The sequence below is a fragment of the Artemia franciscana genome, chromosome 8, assembly GCF_032884065.1.
Source record: "Artemia franciscana chromosome 8, ASM3288406v1, whole genome shotgun sequence".
In the NCBI taxonomy this organism is placed as follows: Eukaryota; Metazoa; Arthropoda; class Branchiopoda; order Anostraca; family Artemiidae; genus Artemia; species Artemia franciscana.
Genome location: NC_088870.1, coordinates 33,973,680 through 33,992,779, shown reverse-complemented (window position 1 = coordinate 33,992,779; position 19,100 = coordinate 33,973,680). Strand labels below are relative to the sequence as shown.

At 35.2% G+C, this 19,100-nt stretch overlaps 1 long non-coding RNA gene across 5 annotated transcripts; it reads right to left on the bottom strand.

Moving 5' to 3' along the window:
• Positions 1–450: 450 nt before the first annotated feature.
• LOC136030330 (uncharacterized) lies at positions 451–19,100 on the bottom strand. 5 transcript variants are annotated; one of them, XR_010618250.1, is made up of 4 exons: positions 19,030–19,100; positions 12,160–12,317; positions 10,090–10,238; positions 451–879 (listed from the first exon to the last, which is right to left on the bottom strand). It is a non-coding gene; the product is annotated as an uncharacterized LOC136030330 (long non-coding RNA). The 5 variants fall into 5 exon arrangements; XR_010618254.1 differs by lacking the exon at positions 19,030–19,100 and adding an exon at positions 18,938–18,958; XR_010618252.1 differs by lacking the exon at positions 19,030–19,100 and adding an exon at positions 18,669–18,819.

Here is a 19,100-nt window from a genome sequence, read left to right as displayed (position 1 = left end):
AGTCATTTTATGATTATTATTACTTCGCCATTAGTAAGCATATAGATACAGTAAACCCTGGCAATGGGGTTTTTGGACAAGCAAGATCCCCTTTCCTACTTTTATCAGGTTCACTCTATATATAAAAAAGTCCTAGCTACATTTTTTAAGTTTAGCATTAATCCGCAAATATAAAATGGCGGGCCCAAAATAAATCTGTCGAAACTGTTTTTGAAACATAGCCACAATATCACTTTTCCTTCATGGCATCCCCTTCTTAAAAGGGGATGCTTAAAGTTGAAAGTATACAATAGTTGTTCGTGTATAATAAGTGCTCTTCATAAATTGTTTTGATAAACATAGTTATGTATTTATTTTAATTTTCTCTATCTTGTACTCCGTCCCTATGAACTATCCCTAGCTCTAAGAACAAAAAGCAGTTTGCAAGAATACAAAGAAACAGTATTTTAGATTAAATTTATATTAAAATATAAAATAAAAAAACGTTGTTGTATGTTGAGTCAGGAAGAGGTTCTTTGGCAGGAGCAGAGCCCACATAATTGCAGTTTCAATGAGCAGTAAATTCGTTAGGTGAAGGATGAGCAAAAAATTGAAGCAAAATTGATTAAAAATTTTTTGAGGGTTCTATTTTTTTTAGTAAAATATAAAAAGGGGAGCAAAAAAAATATACGCGAATTTTACTGAGATTCTATTTAACTTGAGGTTTAGAACCCTTGTTTTTTTTTTTATTTAAACTTTAAAATTATAAGAAACCAGTTCTGCTGCACTGTCTTTTTACGTAAATATAAGCGTCTATACACAAAAAGACGAATGCAACAGAGAACAGGCTTATACAGAGAAATTTACTTTCCGAAATTTACTGCCCAGCTACTTCATTATCTAGAAAAGAAAAGAAAAGTCAATCATTTGCAGACAATAGACAATATGTTTTTCCGAACTAAAAAATTTATAAAAGGATAAATTTTGAAGACTGGCTAAATACATTACAAGAGCGAAAACCTCGAGGTGGTTGCGATGTCTGGTCAAGACCTTTTTTCTTCACATAATTATGCTTGCTATTAACAAATCCTTTTAGACTTTCCTGGAACATTTTGTGATATAGGAAAAGCACAGATACAAATTTGTTCCTAAAAACTGAATTAGTCAATAAAAGATAAATGCTAAATGTGAAAATGAGCACTACCTAAGGAGGGGCGGGGGTAGCATGGATTAGTTTTTGGCGGAAAAGAAATTTTCTGGGCAAAAACTTATATGGGTAGATAAGGTGTGATTTAAAAAATTTACATTTTCTAAGAGCCCCACGGAGATAAAAACCATCGAAAAAGTGACGAAGAACTAATATATTATACAATATATATATATATATATATATATATATATATATATATATATATATATATATATATATATATATATATATGTAGCTAAGCGTATTTTACTTATTATCAATTCTGGCACCCCTTTTACTGAAATCCTTGGAAATCAAATTTAGTGAGGTCTTCGGGGATGGTGAGAAGGGTGGTGAACTGTATGAGAGTCAGGAAGGTGTACTACGCGTAACAAGGTCGTAAGAAAGACGCATTTGCACTATCAAGAACGGCTCAGAAGCGACTATGGCCCAGCGGCCACGGGGCAACTGTTTTGAGACTAGCATTGCTAACTGATTGGGTATGCAACTGTTGTGTGACCATGGCCTTGAGGAAGTGAGGTCCAACCCACGAGGCAAACTAGATGTTACTGGTTTCCAATCAGTCTAAAACCGGAAAGTAGACTAAAAGTAGACTAATATCATGATTGTCAAAATGGCTAGTATACAATAACTGAGCAGCTAGGGGTTTTAAGTTTAAACTTTAAGGAGAAGGTTGAGAAGAAAATCGAACTGAATCATAAGAATATATGTGTATCCAGGTAGTCAAAAGAGCACATCTGCAATATCTTAGTAATTTCTAAGGGTATTAAGTTGAAAGCTTCAATCATTGGTGAGGATGGTGTCGAACAAAATCAAAGTATACTATATACACCTAAGTAGTCGAAAGGGCGCGTCTGCAAAATATCAAGAGCGGCTAAGAGTATTTAGTAGACGCTTTCAGAGGATGCTGGGGGAGGATTCTAAACTAAATCGAAAGACACTATGTGCATCCATTTCGTCAAAATGATGAACCTATAATATAACAAGAATCGCATAAAGTTGATATAATATAACAAGAATTGCTTAAAGTATAAAGCTGAAACCTTCGGTGCATGTTGAGATAAATCCCGAACAAACTGTCAAAAGACAGTATCCGTAACATGCCACGAACAGCTTTTGATATCAAGTTTAACTTTCAAGGAATGATCAGAGAGCAAATTGAATTCAACGATAAAATACTACCTGCATTCAGGTTGAAAAAAGGGCATATCAAAAATATCTCAGCAACTTCTTAGGGTATTAAGGCGACTTTCAGATAATTGTACAGATGGTACTGATCAAAATCAAAACGCACTATGTGCATCAAGATTGCCAAAAAGACATATTGACAGTATCTCAGGAAGTTCCATGGACCACAGTAGAAACTTTCAGGGAATAAACAAACATTGTACAACAAAGTCAAAAGCAACTGTGAACATAAAGGTAAAAAAAGGGCGCATTTATAATATTTCAGGAACAACTAACAGTATTAAGTAAAAATTTCGAGTGAATATCGAGAGGTATATTGAACTAATTCAGGAGACATTAAGTGCATTATGAATGTCAATATGGCATATATGCAATAACTCGGCAACATTATATGCAATAATCGGCAGTTAATGTATTTATTTTAATTTTCTCTATCTTGTACTCCGTCCCTATGAACTATCCCTAGCTCTAAGAACAACAAGCAGTTTGCAAGAATACAAAGAAACAATATTTTATTGATTAAATTTATATTAAAATATAAAATAAAAAAATGTTTTTGTATGTTGAGTCAGGAAGAGGTTCTTTGGCAGGAGCAGAGGCCACATAATTGCACAGCTTCAATGAGCAGTAAATTCGTTAGGTGAAGGATGAGTAAAAAATTGAAGCAAAATTGATTAAAATTTTTTTGAGGGTTCTATTTTTTTTTAGTAAAATATAAAAAGAGGAGCAAAAAAAATATACGCAAATTTTACTGAGATTCCATTTAACTTGAGGTTTAGAACCCTTGTTTTTTTTATTTAAACTTTAAAATTATAAGAAACCAGTTCTGCTGCACTGTCTTTTTATGTAAATATAAGCGTCTATACACAAAAAGACGAATGCAACAGAGAACAGGCTTATACAGAGAAATTTACTTTCCGAAATTTACTGCCCAACTACTTCATTATCTAGAAAAGAAAAGAAAAGTCAATCATTTGCAGACAATAGACAATAAATATTTCCGAACTAACAAATTTATAAAAGGATAAATTTTGAACACTGGCTAAATACATTACAAGAGCGAAAACCTCAAGACCATGTGAAGAAAACCTTTTTTCTTCACATGTAATTATGCTTGCTATTAACAAATCCTTTTAGACTTTCCTGGAACATTTTGTGATATAGGAAAAGCACAGATACAAATATGTTCCTGAATACTGAATTAGTCAATACAAGATAAATACTAAATGTGAAAATGAGCACTACCTAAGGAGGGGCGGGGGTATCATGGATTAGTTTTTGGCGGAAAAGAAATTTTATGGGCAAAAACTTTCATGGGTAGATAAGGTGTGATTTAAAAATTTACATTTTCTAAGAGCCCCACGGAGATAAAACCATCGAATAAGTGATGAAAAACTAATATATTATACGATATATATATATATATATATATATATATATATATATATATATATATATACATATATATATATATATATATATGTAGCTAAGCGTATTTTACTTATTATCAATTCTGGCACCCCTTTTATTGAAATCCTTTGAAATCCAATTTAGTCAGGTCTTGGGGGATGGTGAGAAGGGTGGTGAACTGTATGAGAGTCAGGAAGGTGTACTACGTGTAACAAGGTCGTAAGAAAGACACATTTGCACTATCAAGAACGGCTCAGGAGCGACTAAGGCCCAGCGGCCATGGGGCAACTATTTTGAGACTATAATTGCTAACTGATTGCGCATGCAACTGTTGTGTGACAATGGCCTTGAGGAAGTGAGGTCCAACCCACGAGGCAATCCAGATGTTACTGGTTTCCAATCAGTCTAAAACCGGTTACGAATGAGACCCCAGTCATGGTCACAGTTGCGTTGCAGTGCTGTCCCAGACATTTTCGGGAGCTACCGCGTTGATATTGTCCAATTACTTTGGCTCTCAACATGTCAGACCAGGAATTAAACATGAAAGTAGACTAAAAGTAGACTAATATCATGATTGTCAAAATGGCTAGTATACAATAACTGAGCAGCTAGGGGTTTTAAGTTTAAACTTTAAGGAGAAGGTTGAGAAGAAAATCGAACTGAATCATAAGAATATATGTGCATCCAGGTAGTCAAAAGAGCACATCTCCAATATCTTAGTAATTTCTAAGGGTATTGAGTTGGAACCTTCAATCATTGCTGAGGAGGGTGTCGAACAAAATCAAAGTATACTATATACACCTAAGTAGTCGAAAGGGCGCGCCTGCAAAATATCAAAAGCGGCTAAGAGTATTTAGTAGAAGCTTTCAGAGGATGCTGGGGGAGGATTCTAAACAAAATCGAAAGACACTATGTGCATCCATTTCGTCAAAATGATGAACCTATAATATAACAAGAATCGCTTTTAGTATAAAGTATAAAGCTGAAACCTTCGGTGCATGTTGAGATAAATCCCGAAGAAATTGTCAAAAGACAGTATCCGCAACATGTCACGAACAGCTTTTGATATCAAGTTTAACTTTCAAGGAAAGATCAGAGAGCAAATTGAATTCAACGATAAAATACTACCTGCATTCAGGTTGAAAAAAGGGCATATCAAAAATATCTCAGCAACTTCCTAGCGTATTAAGGCGACTTTTAGATAATTGTACAGATGCTACTGATCAAAATCAAAACGCACTATGGCATCAAAGTTGCCAAAAAGACATATTGACAGTATCTCAGGAAGTTCCATGGACCACAGTAGAAACTTTCAGGGAATAAACAAACATTGTACAACAAAGTCAAAAGCAACTGTGAACATAAAGGTAAAAAAAAGGCGCATTTATAACATTTCAAGAACAACTAACAGCATTAAGTAAAAATTTCGAGTGAATATCGAGAGGTATATTGAACTAATTCAGGAGACATTAAACGCATTATGAATGTCAATATGGCATATATGCAATAACTCGGCAACATTTAAGAGTATTAAGTGGAAACTTTCACCGAAAGTTGAGAGAAATGTTAAACTAAATCAAAAAACACTCTGTCTTGAGGGAATGCCGATGGGGATCAAACAGTTCGTGGTAACGAACTGTAGTAAGGAGCGATCCAGCTCAATAGTAACCAAAACCCTAAAAAATTGAATTTTGATATCAATAGCTACATCAAAAGAATTGCATTTTAATGCTGATTTTAAATATATAAATTTCATCAAGTTTAGTCTTACCCGTCAAAAGTTACGAGCCTGAGAAAATTTGCCTTATTTAGGAAAATAGGTGGAAACACCCCCTAAAAGTAGCAGGATCTTAACGAAAATGACACCATCAGATTCAGCGTATCAGAGAACCCTACTGTAGAAGTTTCAAGCTCCTATCTACAAAAATGTGGAATTTTGTATTTTTTGCCAGAAGACAAATCACGGGTGCGTGTTTATTTGTTTGTTTTTTTTTGTTTTTTTTTTTTTTTTCTTTTCTCCAGGGGTCATCGTATCGACCAAGTGGTCCTAGAATGTTGCAAGAGGGCTCATTCTAACGGAAATGAAAAGTTCTAGTGCCCTTTTTAAGTGACCAAAAAAATTGGAGGGCATCTAGGCCCCCTCCCACGCTAATTTTTTTCCCAAAGTCAACGGATCAAAATTTTGAGATGGCCATTTTGTTCAACATAGTCGAAAACCATAATAACCATGTCTTTGGGGATGACTTATTCCCTCACAGTCCCTGGGGGAGGGGCTGCAAGTTACAAACTTCGACCAGTGTTTAAATATAATAATGGTTATTGGGAAGTGTACAGACGTTTTCAGGGGGATTTTTTTGGTTTTGGGGGTAGGGTTGAAGAGAGGGGGCTATGTGGGAGGATCTTTCCTTGGAGAAATATGTCATGGGGGAAGAAAAATTCAATGAAAAGGGCGCAGGACGAATCTGGTCACGTTAGAAAAAAACATCAAATTCAGAGTTTAATATACAATGCTGGGTGTTCGGAGCCTCTCAATTATGGAGTATAATTTGAAAATAACACAACTATACGAGCGATAAAACAGGGCACCTAGGCCCCCTCCCACGCTCATTTTTTTCCCAAAGTCAACGGATCAAAATTTTGAGATAGCCATTTTGTTCCACATAGTCGAAAACAATAATAACTATGTATTTGGGGATGACTTACCCCCCACAGTTCCTGGGGGAGGGACTGCAAGTTACAAACTTTGACCAATGTTTACATACAGTAATAGTTACTGGGAAGTGTACCGACGTTATCAAGGGGATTTTTTTGGTTTGGGTGTGGGGTTCAGGGGAGGGGGCTATATGGGAGGATCTTTCCTTGGAGGAATATTTCATGGGCGAAGAGAAATTCAATGAAAAGGGCGCAGGACTTTCTAGAATTACTATAAAAAAAAAACAATGAAAATATAAACATGAAAAAGTTTTTTTTCAATTGAAAGTAAGGAGAATCATTAAAACTTAAAACAACAGAGATTATTACGCATATGAGGGTTTCTAAAAATACTTTAGCATAAAAAGCGAAACCCTCTCATATATATAATCAAAAAATATAAGAATATAAAAGTTTGTTACGTAAGTTAATTCTTAAGTTACGTATTTTGTTTACTAATAAAAACGTTCGTTAAAAATTAAAAGATCTAGTTGCCTTTTTAAGTAACCAAATAATTGGAGGGCAACTAGGCCGCCTCCCCTCCTTATTTCTCAAAATCGTCTGATCAAAACTAAGAGAAAGCCATTTAGCCAAAAAAAAAGAATTAATATGCAAATTTCATTTTAATAATTTATGTACGGAGAGCCAAAATCAGACATGCATTAATTCAAAAACTTTCAGAAATTAAATAAAAAAAAAAACCTGTTTTTTGAAATGAAAGTAAGGAGCGACATTAAAACTTAAAACGAAAAGAAATTACTCCGTATATGAAAGGGGCTTTTCCTCCTTTTGATTCTTTGACACAACTCTACTTTTTAAAACAATAAAGGACTTTAGCGTAAGGAGCGGGGTGTCGAGGAGGAAAAGCCCCTTTCATATACGGAGTAATTTCTGTTCGTTTTAAGTTTTAATGTCGCTCCTTACTTTCATTTCAAAAAACTTGTTCTTTTGTTTAATATTGAACTAAATCGGTGAACTGTATGCATCCAGGGTGTCAAAATGGTTCATCTGCAATACGGCAGGAACGGCTAAGATAATTGAAACTTTCTGTAAATACTGAAGGCGATGTTCAGCTAGATCAAATGACACTATCTCCATCCAGGATATCAGAACAAGACGTCTTCAATAGTTCATATACGGTTAATGGTATAGATTAACGCCTTAAGCGACCTAGCTGAAACTGTGAGGGAATATTGGACGGAAAGGACAAGTAGATACTAAATTTTGATTTGTTGACCGAAGGGAGCTCATCAGCGACAAAGAATCTTTGAAAAAAAATGGTTGTATTGATTCTTAGTTTGAAAGTGTGTGTTATTAGTGTTTTTATATTCTTAGTGTGATCTCTTTTATTGATCTCATTAAAATTTCAGGACTTGAAGACGCCTCAATAAAAGTTTCAGAACCAAGGGAATCGCAACTGGAAACAAATCTTGTCAGGGATTCTTCATCACCTTTTTTTTTTTTTTACAACAAATTGGAACTATATTAGCTAATATACTAGCTCAAAATGCATAAATGTAAACAACCAAGCTATTAAAGCAAAATATAACACACACACACAAATTCCTACAACGAAGTGTTTGATCATTATTCGTCTATATCAAAGGTTGTAACAGTAGATACGACGGAACAGCTTCACCCCCCAAAAATTCCCAAAATTGTTCACATTTTTTAAAATACTAGTAACCGTACCCAACCATTTGTAGTTCTATAATATAGCTATTTTTAGAATTCCTAGCAAAATTTTGTCCAGAATATGAAGAGCAACCCAAAATCTTTTTGCTTTTATTCATCAATAAAAAAAATATCAACAAAACTTAGAGAAATTAATTTTTTTACTTAACTAATTACTTAACTTTACTAATTTAACTTAACAAACAGAAGATGTTTCAACAAAAGAAGTTTTTTAAAATAAGTACAGAACTAATTTAAACCAAAGGGGAGCAGAAGTAGTGAAAAAAAAAGTCATGCTTAAAACGTAAATAAATCATTATAAATAAACTAATGAAACCCTCTGACAGACCGTATTTCAACAGTAGGTGGTGCAAATATCGTAGGTAAATACCGCTTTGTAGGGCTGTAATGAGAGAAAGGTAGATATAGCTGGGGCACAATATGCGGATAAAGGATGACAGATTACCAAAAAATGTCCTTTTCAGCCAACTGTCTAGGGGTAAACAGAAAGCAGGCTGTCCGCAGTTGAGGTGAGAGGATGTCATAAAGAAAGAGTTAAAGGGAATAGAAACTTCCTGGGAGGGTGTAAAGAGGGAGGCTCTGAATAAATTGGGATAGAGGAGCGTGCGTAGCTGTGTTGGACTCCAGTGGCTTGGTGCTGCCGTCCGCAGTTGAGGTGGGAGGATGTCATTAAAAGGGAACAGAAAATTCCTGGGAGGGTGTAAAGAGGGAGGCTCTGAATAAATTGGAAGTAGAGGAGCGTGCGTAGCTGTGTTGGACTCCAGTGGCTTGGTGCTGCGGTGAGTTCTTCATAGTAGTAGTAGTAAAGAGAGTGGAGGGGTTTCCCCCCTCCAACTCCCCCCAATGTCATCAGATCCGGTCGGGATTTAAAATAAGATTTCTGAGACACAATATCATTCCAAACATCACATTTCATTAAGATCCAATCACTCCCTCATAAGTTAAAGATACTTCATTTTTTCTATTTTCTGCGAATTAACCGGGCCCCCACTCCCCCCAGATGGTCAAATCGGGGAAACGATTATTTCTAATTTAATCTGGTCCGGTCCCTGATACACTTGCCAAATTTCATCGTCCTAGCTTACCTGGAAGTGCCTAAAGTAGCAAAACCGGGACCGACAGACAGACAGACCGACAGAATTTGCGATTGCTATGTCACCTGGTTAATACCAAGTGCCATAAAAAACGAATTTAAAAACATTTTGAAAAAAAAGGTATAGAGCTAAATCCTGAAACCATAAAACACAAAAAATTAAGGAAACAAGGGCTGATTCAAGGTCAATAAATTGGAATGAGTCGTAAAACAAACTTAAAATAAGTCAAGAACCTATTTTTACGAATAAAATAGCGACCTTTCATGTAGAATATTTCAAAATAATTAAGTATATAAATAGTTGGTGTATCCAAAAATACTCATAGGCAAATACCTGAAATAAACTGCGCCGAACATTAAATATTTGTCATGGTAATATTATCAAAATACCAAATAAAATAAGAGACAAATGTTTTGCAATATCTGTCGGTACTGGAGGCAGGGTAAGTCATTAACTGTCGACAATTATTTTTAATCTGTCCGAGTCTAGTCACTGGTCGTTCAGTAGGGTCTTTCAAATAATTTAGTCCAAAGAGATAATAATAAATGCAATTAATTTGATTAATTCGATAAATTTTATTTCAATACATTTATTCAATTCTTTGCTTATCATTTAACTGTAAATTAGCACTAGTCATTTCCAAATTTGTCATCTTGGGAAAAATAGAAGACAGAAGAAGCAAAATAACCTAAAAAATTCATGTCAGGTTCGTGTATAAAAAGACACTACTCTAAAATAGTTTTGTGAGAAACTGGCTAGAGTTTGAAGTCTTGCAAGTTTCATATAGTCTCCGCGTTCGAGAAATAAGAAAAACCCAAGTACCTTGTGCTAGTAGTGCCAATAACCAGCAATTTCTTTCCTTCAGGTTTCTTCTTCAAATAACATTTTAGCATCTCATACGGTTTGTATGTAGGACCAACATCGTCAAACAAAATGCAACTCACATCACTCTCGTAGGCATTAAGGAAATACTGAAAAAAAAATTGTCGTAGATGCAGCAATTTGCGATGACAGAAACATTTAACTCGTAAAAACAAATAAAGTTAGAATTAAAGAAGCAGGAATATTTTTTCTGACGTCTTCTTTCCTATTTTTCTCTTTTTTTTGTTGAATAAATTTGTCAATTTGGTCAATTATCTGCACCTTTGTCGCATCCCTCCCCCCCCAGAGATTTTGCTCATTGGCGTCCTTGTCACGTTGGGCCTAAACCAAGACTTTGCTGTAGATCCGCCCCTTTGTGGCATTAAATAAAGAATTGGGTCAACAATTTTACTTACGGACTTTACCACTGCGAATAATACTGCTAGTATAAGAAGGGTCATTAATAATATTCCATCACTCCGCCAATTCGATTTTTTTTCTTTTTTTAAATGCATGCATATATAATACTATTAATCGGAAATTTACATTTCTTTAGGTAGTAATTTTTTTTCTATTTTTGACACGAAATGCAAATTCAGCCATTTGTTTAAGGAGTGGTGGTAGCTACGTAGTTTCTTGTCCTAATCATTAAAAAGAGCTATGTTATTGATTCACTTCCCTTTCTCACTTCATCATCATCCTCTTTCTCACTCTCTTTTGCTTTTTATGATAGTGTTAACGTAAAATTTTTAGAGTATACTAGCCAAGCAAGCACCCTGATCGTGCAACCGCACGTTGACAACCTGAAATGTTCTAGCAGCAGTAACAGGCACCGTTTCAGTATTTTATTTTAGCAGAAGACCCAGAATACTTATACTTTACAGAGAATTAACCCTATTAGACTTTATTAAGCATGGGATGCACAGCACAAAATATTACAAAACCTTTGTCTCCAGCTTCGCCAGGATCATCCCACCGAAACGTTAAGTGGATAGAAAATAGTAGGATATATTAATTGGAAAATAATTAGTTAGTAATTTTTAATTAAATAAACAATAAAATTTTTCTTAATTATAAAAGAATGTTGAAGAGGCTCTTGTAAAATATAATCACAAGCTTGAATGTTCTGGTTTAGACAGGATGTTTTAATATAACGTTCCACTATGACATTAAAAACCCAGACCTCTAATTAGTTTTCTATTACCATTCATCTTCATCCTTCCAGTCTTGCACTCAAACGAGGAGGAGGGGAGGATATCCCACAATTTTCCTTAAATTATACGAAGTTTTGGATTCAACCAAAAATTCCTTATATTCTCAGTAACATTCGCTCTAGCAAAATTCTAAGAATCAATAGGTTGAACTAAAAGGAAAATCAGAGGCTTAATGCCGGTCGGGATTTAAAACAAGAGCTCTTAGTCACGAAGTCCTTCTAAATATCAAAATCCATTTAGATCCGATCACCCACTTTTAAGTTAAAATTACTTCATTTTTTTATTTTTCCTCTCCCTTCAGCCCCCAGATGGTCATATCGGGGATAAGATGACTTAATCAAGTCAATTTTTGCAGCTCCCTGACACACCTACCAAATTCCATTGTCATAGCACGTCCAGAAGCACCAAACTCGATACAGCATAGAACCCCACCCCTTAGCTCCCCAAAAGAAAGCGGATCCAGTCCCGTTACGTCACTTACGTATCTACGACATTTGCTCGTTCTACCACCCACCAATGTTCATCCCGATCTCTCCACTCTAAGCGCCTTCCAAGATTTTCAGTTTCCCTCCCCAACTCCCCTCAATGTCAACAGATCTGGTCAATATTTCAAACAAAAGGTCTGAGCCAGGAGTTCCTTCAAAATATCAAATCTCATTTAGATCTGGTCACCCGACGTCTGGAACAGCTAAGATATAGGTAATAAAAAGGGGTCAAAGAAACCAGCGAGGACAAGGAAAAAATGAATTTTAAATCATGTGCAAACTCATTGTCTTTTAAAAATTGTCTCACCAATTCTCAGTTTGAACTAATTTACCTTTTTAATAGCGTGGTCCTTATATAATGGTGGAACTACAATCATGTCCATTGCAGTGCATACTTGGATGAGAGGATAATTGGTATTGCTGGCTATATAAGCTGCAAAATCCCTCTTTTTCAATATTTCTGAACTAAATGAATAGATGACCGGAATGCCTGAAACAAGAAAAAAAAATTGTTACATAGTTTAGCTACTTTGAATATAGAAATCCACATAATATTGAAAGATCTTTGCTAATATTTTTAATGAGTCAATATATAAGAGAATGAGAAGCAAAAGCTGTTAGAACAATTAGAAACGAGAGGTAGCAATTAGAGATTTATTAACCCTGTTAATACAGCTCTTATAGACGTATATAACCTTAAAGATATTTTGGAAATACACTGTACATTCACTGCAAAACATTGAGCAAATCTAGTCTATCCTGACTCCTTGACTAATAGAACAGTTGAGGATCAGAACAGAAAGAAGCATAGAAAGTGCGGATAAAAATGACTGGTAATAGTCTCCCTGCTCAAGGAGAACCAGAATAGTCTCACTGTCCATCAATTCTACCACTCATTCTTCGGCTTTCGTCTGATTATAATGTCTAGTCTGGTCAAACATCAAACAAGAAACAAAGATGAGAATCAAAAGTGCCGTTGCAGCTCGAGTTCTCCTTAACGGCGATAAGCCCTGGTCTACTATACTTGAAGTATTTTTTTTGTGGGTAATATTTAATGCCAACACACCTTTTAAGATCCTGAAATTAGGACTAAATTCCAAGGAGTAACACACTTTCGTAAACAGACAACAGAGAAAAATAACAGAAAAAGATTCACCCGTGGATCCATGGAGGCTGAGAACATCTACCCCCAATATTTTTCTGGCACCCTCTTTCCACGTATTTTCACTTTTTTAGAGTAAATCTGGTAATTTGGTCAATTATTGGCATGTTTATCACATTAAGCCCCCCCCCCTCCCCACAAAAAATATGCTCATTGGCACCCTTGGCAAATCCCCCCCAAGATTTTGCTCTAGATTAGTCCCTGGTGGGGTTAATTCAACTGCCAATTTTAATATACCAACCACTTGATGGCTTAGGAAAAGATCATGTGGCCGTCCATGAATGGGATGGTCTTATAGTCAGCACCATTTCCTAAACAAGATAGGAATAAGTTTTGAAGATGCTCCCGCGTCTGCTAAAGACAGGGTTTCCTGCTCTCTCAACCTGGCACCATCGGCAGTAAGGATTAAGTAGTAAGTTACTTATTCTTCCCATCAAGTTTCATCCCGATCTCTCCACTCTCAGCGTTTTCCAAGATTTCTCTTTCCCTCCTCCAACCCCCTATGTTCCCGGATTCAATTCGAATAAAAAATAGAGCATCTGAGACATAAGATCCTTCTATATATATCAAGTTTCATTAAGATCCAATCACCTATTCGTAAGACAATAATACCCCAATTTTCACGTTTTCTAAGAATTCTGGCTTCCCCTTCAAACTCTCCCCAATGTCAAAGGATCTAGTTGGAATTTAAAATTAGAGCTTTAAAGCACAAGATCCTTCTAAATATCAAATTTCATTAAGATCTGGTCACCCTTTCGTAAGTTATAAATACCTCATTTTTCCAAATTACCCCCCTCCCCCAACTCCACCAAAGAGAGCAGATCCGGTTATTTCAGTCACGTATATTAGAAAGGTTTTTATTCTTCCCATCCAGTTTCATCCTGATCTCTCCACTTTAAGTATTTTCTAAGATTTCCAATCCCCCCCAACCTTAATGACACTGGATCCGTTTGAGAATTAAAATAAGAGATCTGAGTTACGAGGTCCTTCTAAATATGAAGTTTCATGAAGATCCGATCAATTCTTTGTAAGTTAAAAGTAAGTCATTTTTCCAATTTTTCAGAATTACCCCCCCCCCCCCCCATTAGAACGGATCAGTTCCAATTATGTCAATCACGTATCTTAGACTTCTGCTTATCTTTCCCGTCAAGTTTCATTCTGATCCCTCCAATCTAAGCGTTTTCCATGATTTTAGGCCCCCCCCCCAGACTCCCCCTAATGTCACCAGTTCCAGTTGGGATTTGTAATGAGAGCTTTGAGACACGATATCCTTCTAAATGTCAAATCTAATTGAGATCCGATCACCCGTTCGTAAGTTAAAAATATTTCATTTTTTCAACTTTTTCAGAATTAACCCTCTACCCCAACTACACCAAAGAGAGCGAATCCCTTTCGATTATGTCAATCACGTATCTAGGACTTGTGCTTATTTTTCCCACCAAGTTTTATCCCGATCCCTCCGCTCTGAGTTTTTTCAAAGATTTTAGGTTTCCCCAACCAACCCCCCCCCTGATGTCACCAGATCCAGTTGGGATTTAAAATAACGCTCTAAGACACAATATCCTTCCAAACATCAAATTTCATTAAGATCTGATCAACCGTTCGTAAGTTAAAAATACTTCATTTTTTCTATTTTTTCCAAATTAACCGGCCCCCCACTCCTCCCCATATGGTCAAATCGGGAAAACGACTATTTCTAATTTAATCAAGTCTGATATCTGATAAACCTGCTAAATTTCATCGTCCTAGCTTACCTGGAAGTGCCTTAAGTACCAGGACCGACATTCCGATAGACAGACAGACCGACAGAATTTGCGATTGCTATATGTCATTTAGTTAATACCAAGTGCTATAAAAACAAGCCTGACAAAAAAAAAAAAAAACAAAAAACAAGTAAATAATAGCCTGAAAAAAAAACTAGTGCCATAAAAAAACTTTATGGCAAGAAGAACTTGCCATAAAAAACAGAAAAACTTAAATACTGCAGCAAGGTGTAGGCTATATTTAGTACTGGATGAAAAAAAATAAATATCAAAAATGTTCGCTCTTGATCCCTATATTCCCAAGCAATCTGATGCAGAATTACTACTTGTCAGTTTAATTAGCCAATTCCAGCAACATGCAGAAACGCGAGGCAGAATATAAGGTTTTGAAATGTAGTTAATGAAACTCTTTCCCACGAGAAACTCAAACAGTCTTCCCCATATCTTTAAAGGAAAGCTGAAGGATCCATTGCAGACAAAAAATCCTTAGTAAGTGCCTTCAATTCGTATTTCACTATTTTCCCTTCATTTTTAATTTTCCGTTTGCCCCTTTACCTTTTTGGAATTCATTCCCAACTGACATCTCTCTCCTATTCTTCTGAAGTTATTTTAGGAATTTTATTAACTTTTAAAATCCTCTTTATTAGTCTTTATTTTCTGTGTTTTTTTTCTGATGCTCTAATGTCGACTTTGTTGTTCCTGTTTCTCTACTTTCTTTGGTTTCTATTTATTTCTATTATTACAATTACTACCAGTTTTTTCCCTTTTTTTACTGCATGCTAGTGTTTATTGCCCTTCATCTTTATTTCACATTCATTCTTTGATTTAGGGTATTATTTATAGTTGTTTTAGTGGTCTATTATTTTGTTGTATGGCCCATAACAAGCCAAGCTACTTGGGCCGAATAACTTTTTAATGTTTGTAATAGTGTTTTAGTATTAATAAAATGATTGATTAATGAAATTATTCATCGTTTAATTCTTAAAATGCAATGAACCAGTAAGTAAAATATAAATACAGAAAACTAGTGATTCTGCTTGGCAAAAAAAAGAGAAAAAAAGAAAAGAAAAAAAAGAAAAGATGATATTAAAGATTCAAGAAAAAGCCCGGGGCTTGCCATGTGAAGTTGTAGATCAGCTTTATAAAAGAGCCGAGGGGTGCAAACACTCGACAACGTGTGGACCACTTTGACCATAGCAAAATTGTTAGCGCCACTCATAGCAGATATTGCACAGAACAGATATTGCTTTAGCGTAAAGAGCGAGATATTGGGAGGACTTGAGCCCCTCATATGAGTAATTATTTCTGTTCGTTTTAAGTTTTAATGCTGCTCCTTACGTCCAGCTGAAAAAACTTTTCATATTTATTTTTTCATTGTTTTTTTTTAATAATGCTAGTAAATCCTGTGCTTCCTTCATGGAAATTTTCTTCTCCCGAGACAAATTCCTCAACGGAAAGTTCCCCCAACATATCCCCCTTGTCTCAACCCTTCCCCCAACCAAAACATCCTCCTGAAAACGCCTGTACACTCCCAATAACCATTACTATATGTAAGCACTGGTCAAAGTTTGTAACTTGTAGCCCCTCCTACGGGGACTGTGGGGGAGTAAATCGTCCCCAAAGACATAGTTATAAGCTTTTTCGACTACGCTGAATAAAATAGCTATCTCAGAATTTTGATTTGGTGACTTTAAGAAAATAATTAGCGTGGGAAGGGGCCTAGGTGCCCTCCATTTTTTGGTCACTTAAAAAGGGCACTAGAACTTTTCATTTCCATTAGAATGAGCCCACTCGCAACATTCTAGGACAACTGGGTAGATACAATCATCCCTGAAAAATAAAAACAAACAAATAAACACGCATCCATGATCTGCCCTTCTGGTAAAAAATGCAAATTTCCACATTTTTTGTAGATAAGAACTTGAAACTTCTACAGTAGGGTTCTCTGATACACTGAATCTGATGGTGTGATTTTCGTTAAGATTCTATGACTTTTAGGGGGTGTTTCCCCCTATTTTCTAAAATAACACAAATTTTCTCAGGCTCGTAAGTTTTGATGGGTAAGACTGAACTTGATTAAACTTATATATTTTAGATCAGCATTAAAATGTGATTCTTTTGATGAATCTATTGGTATCAAAATTCTATTTTTTAGAGTTTTGGTTACTACTGAGCCGGGTTGCTCCTTACTACAGTTCATTACCATGAACTGTTTGATCTTATATTCTTTCAGATGGTGTTATATTTGTTAATAAAATTCTAGCTAATGACTTCTTGCTTAAAAGCAGTCAGGTTAGGAAAATGAAACTTTTGGGGATGGGTCTACAGGCTAAAGTATATCTTGGGAAGGTATTTTGAATACCCACCTCCACTCCCTCCCCCTCTATAGGGCCCTGAAATATGCATACATGACATATCAATACCTATTGAAATTTTGACAAAACATTTTACCTTAATTTTCTGCTACCAGTTACTTTTACTCTGCCTTTAATTCCGACAAAGCAATTCCTGTTATTTGCATAGAATAGCCAAAGCAATAGCCTATCAATGTTTTTCTAAATTTAGGAAATGTATTTGAAAGTTTGTCAGTTTTAAGATCTCAAAAAGTGCTTAAATATGAATTTTTGGTCCATGTTGGTATTATCTAAACAATTGTTTTGGGTCATGAAACTATTGTTAATAGATGCATTTTGACTTTTTGAACATCTTTTCTCTTACAAAACTACCACAAACTCACCATTATGGAGTTATTCCAGCCCAAATATTCTTGTATTTATACATATAGAATTGCAATCACTTCCATTTTTGTTGATAGTATATTTGAAATTGCAAATCTATATTAGTTTAGAAACAAATTTGGGCTATGTATTAGCACATTAAGGGGGTGGGGGTGAAACATAGCATATATTAAATATGTAAACTAACCATTGCTGTATTTAATATATACTATGCTTTACCCCCCCCCCCCCTAATGGTCAAATATATAATAACTCCATAATGGTGAGTTCACAGATAACTCCATAATGGTGGCTAGTTTTGCAAGAGAAGAGATGTTCAAAAAGTCAAAATGCATTTATTAACAAGTTTCATGACCATAACAGCTGTTCAGGTAACACCAACATTCACTAAATTTTTCAATAGAAGTGACTAGGCCTATTTCATTTGTAAACAGTATAAAGAAAGGTATTGAGTGGTATTCTCACTTTATTGGTAAGTCAAAAATAGCCTATGGACAGTCATATATTTACTGAATTTTACCCAATTAAAGTTTTCAGTTTCACAACATTGCTGAATCTCAATTTACAAGGATTCAAGAATCTGCCAATACATTTCTTAAACTTATAGAAAAAAAATAATATGGCTTAAAATTCCACTCAAATAACAGGCTTTGCATTTTCAGAACTAAAACTAAAGAAAATGAAAGTGATGAGTAAAAATTAAGGCAAAATGTTGTTTTGTCAAAATTTCAATAGGTTTAGACCTGTCAAGTAGCCTAGGCAGATTCCCATACCTTAGAAATTGGAAGAAGGTCAAAACAAGAACTTATAACCTTCTAAAAGAATAATTTTGATCCTGGATTCATTGGGCTAGCCTACTGCAGGTTTGTGTTCCTTTAATCCCTTCTCCAGATAGCAAAAAGTAGCCTACCTCGAATTTTATCCAAATTTAAATAGCCTTAAAAATCAAATGGTTGTTTATATTTGATGTGATTTGGCACTATTAATCTAGATCCTATAACTCCCCAAATTAATGGAATTGTATTTTCAAACCTGGTCAGATGAAAATCAGAAGCCAATGATCAATAATTCCTTTTGTTTTCAAAACCTGGAATACACTTGGTGAATCTTTCAATCTTCTGAACCTCAGGAGGATCCAACAGAATGAGTGGAGAAGCATGATGTTGACAAAAACCTACCTAGGGTAAAAAGCTTCACTGCATTGATTCCTGAACGTTATATTCCTCTGGCTAAACTTACTTCTAACTGGGCAGTGCCTGGTATTATATCTTTAAATAGTTGAAGTCCCATCTAATAAATGAGAATCATTCATGACTTAGTCTAGGCAATTTGAACCAAATTGCCTAAGCCTTTGTCAGAAACTACTTTGAAAACAAAGAAACAACTCTGGAGTCTTAGTCTAGCTAAAGGACAATTTTGAACGATATAACCTATGTAAACGCCTTACATCAGTTATTCAACATCAATTAATCCTCAATAAACTAACAATATAATATGTGAAATGATGATTAAATGAGATAAAAATTAAAAGATACTTACCGTCCACTCCCCCCCATTGTTAAAACAGAAATGATATGAGGTAAAGAGGAAAAGATGTAGATGTCGGTTTC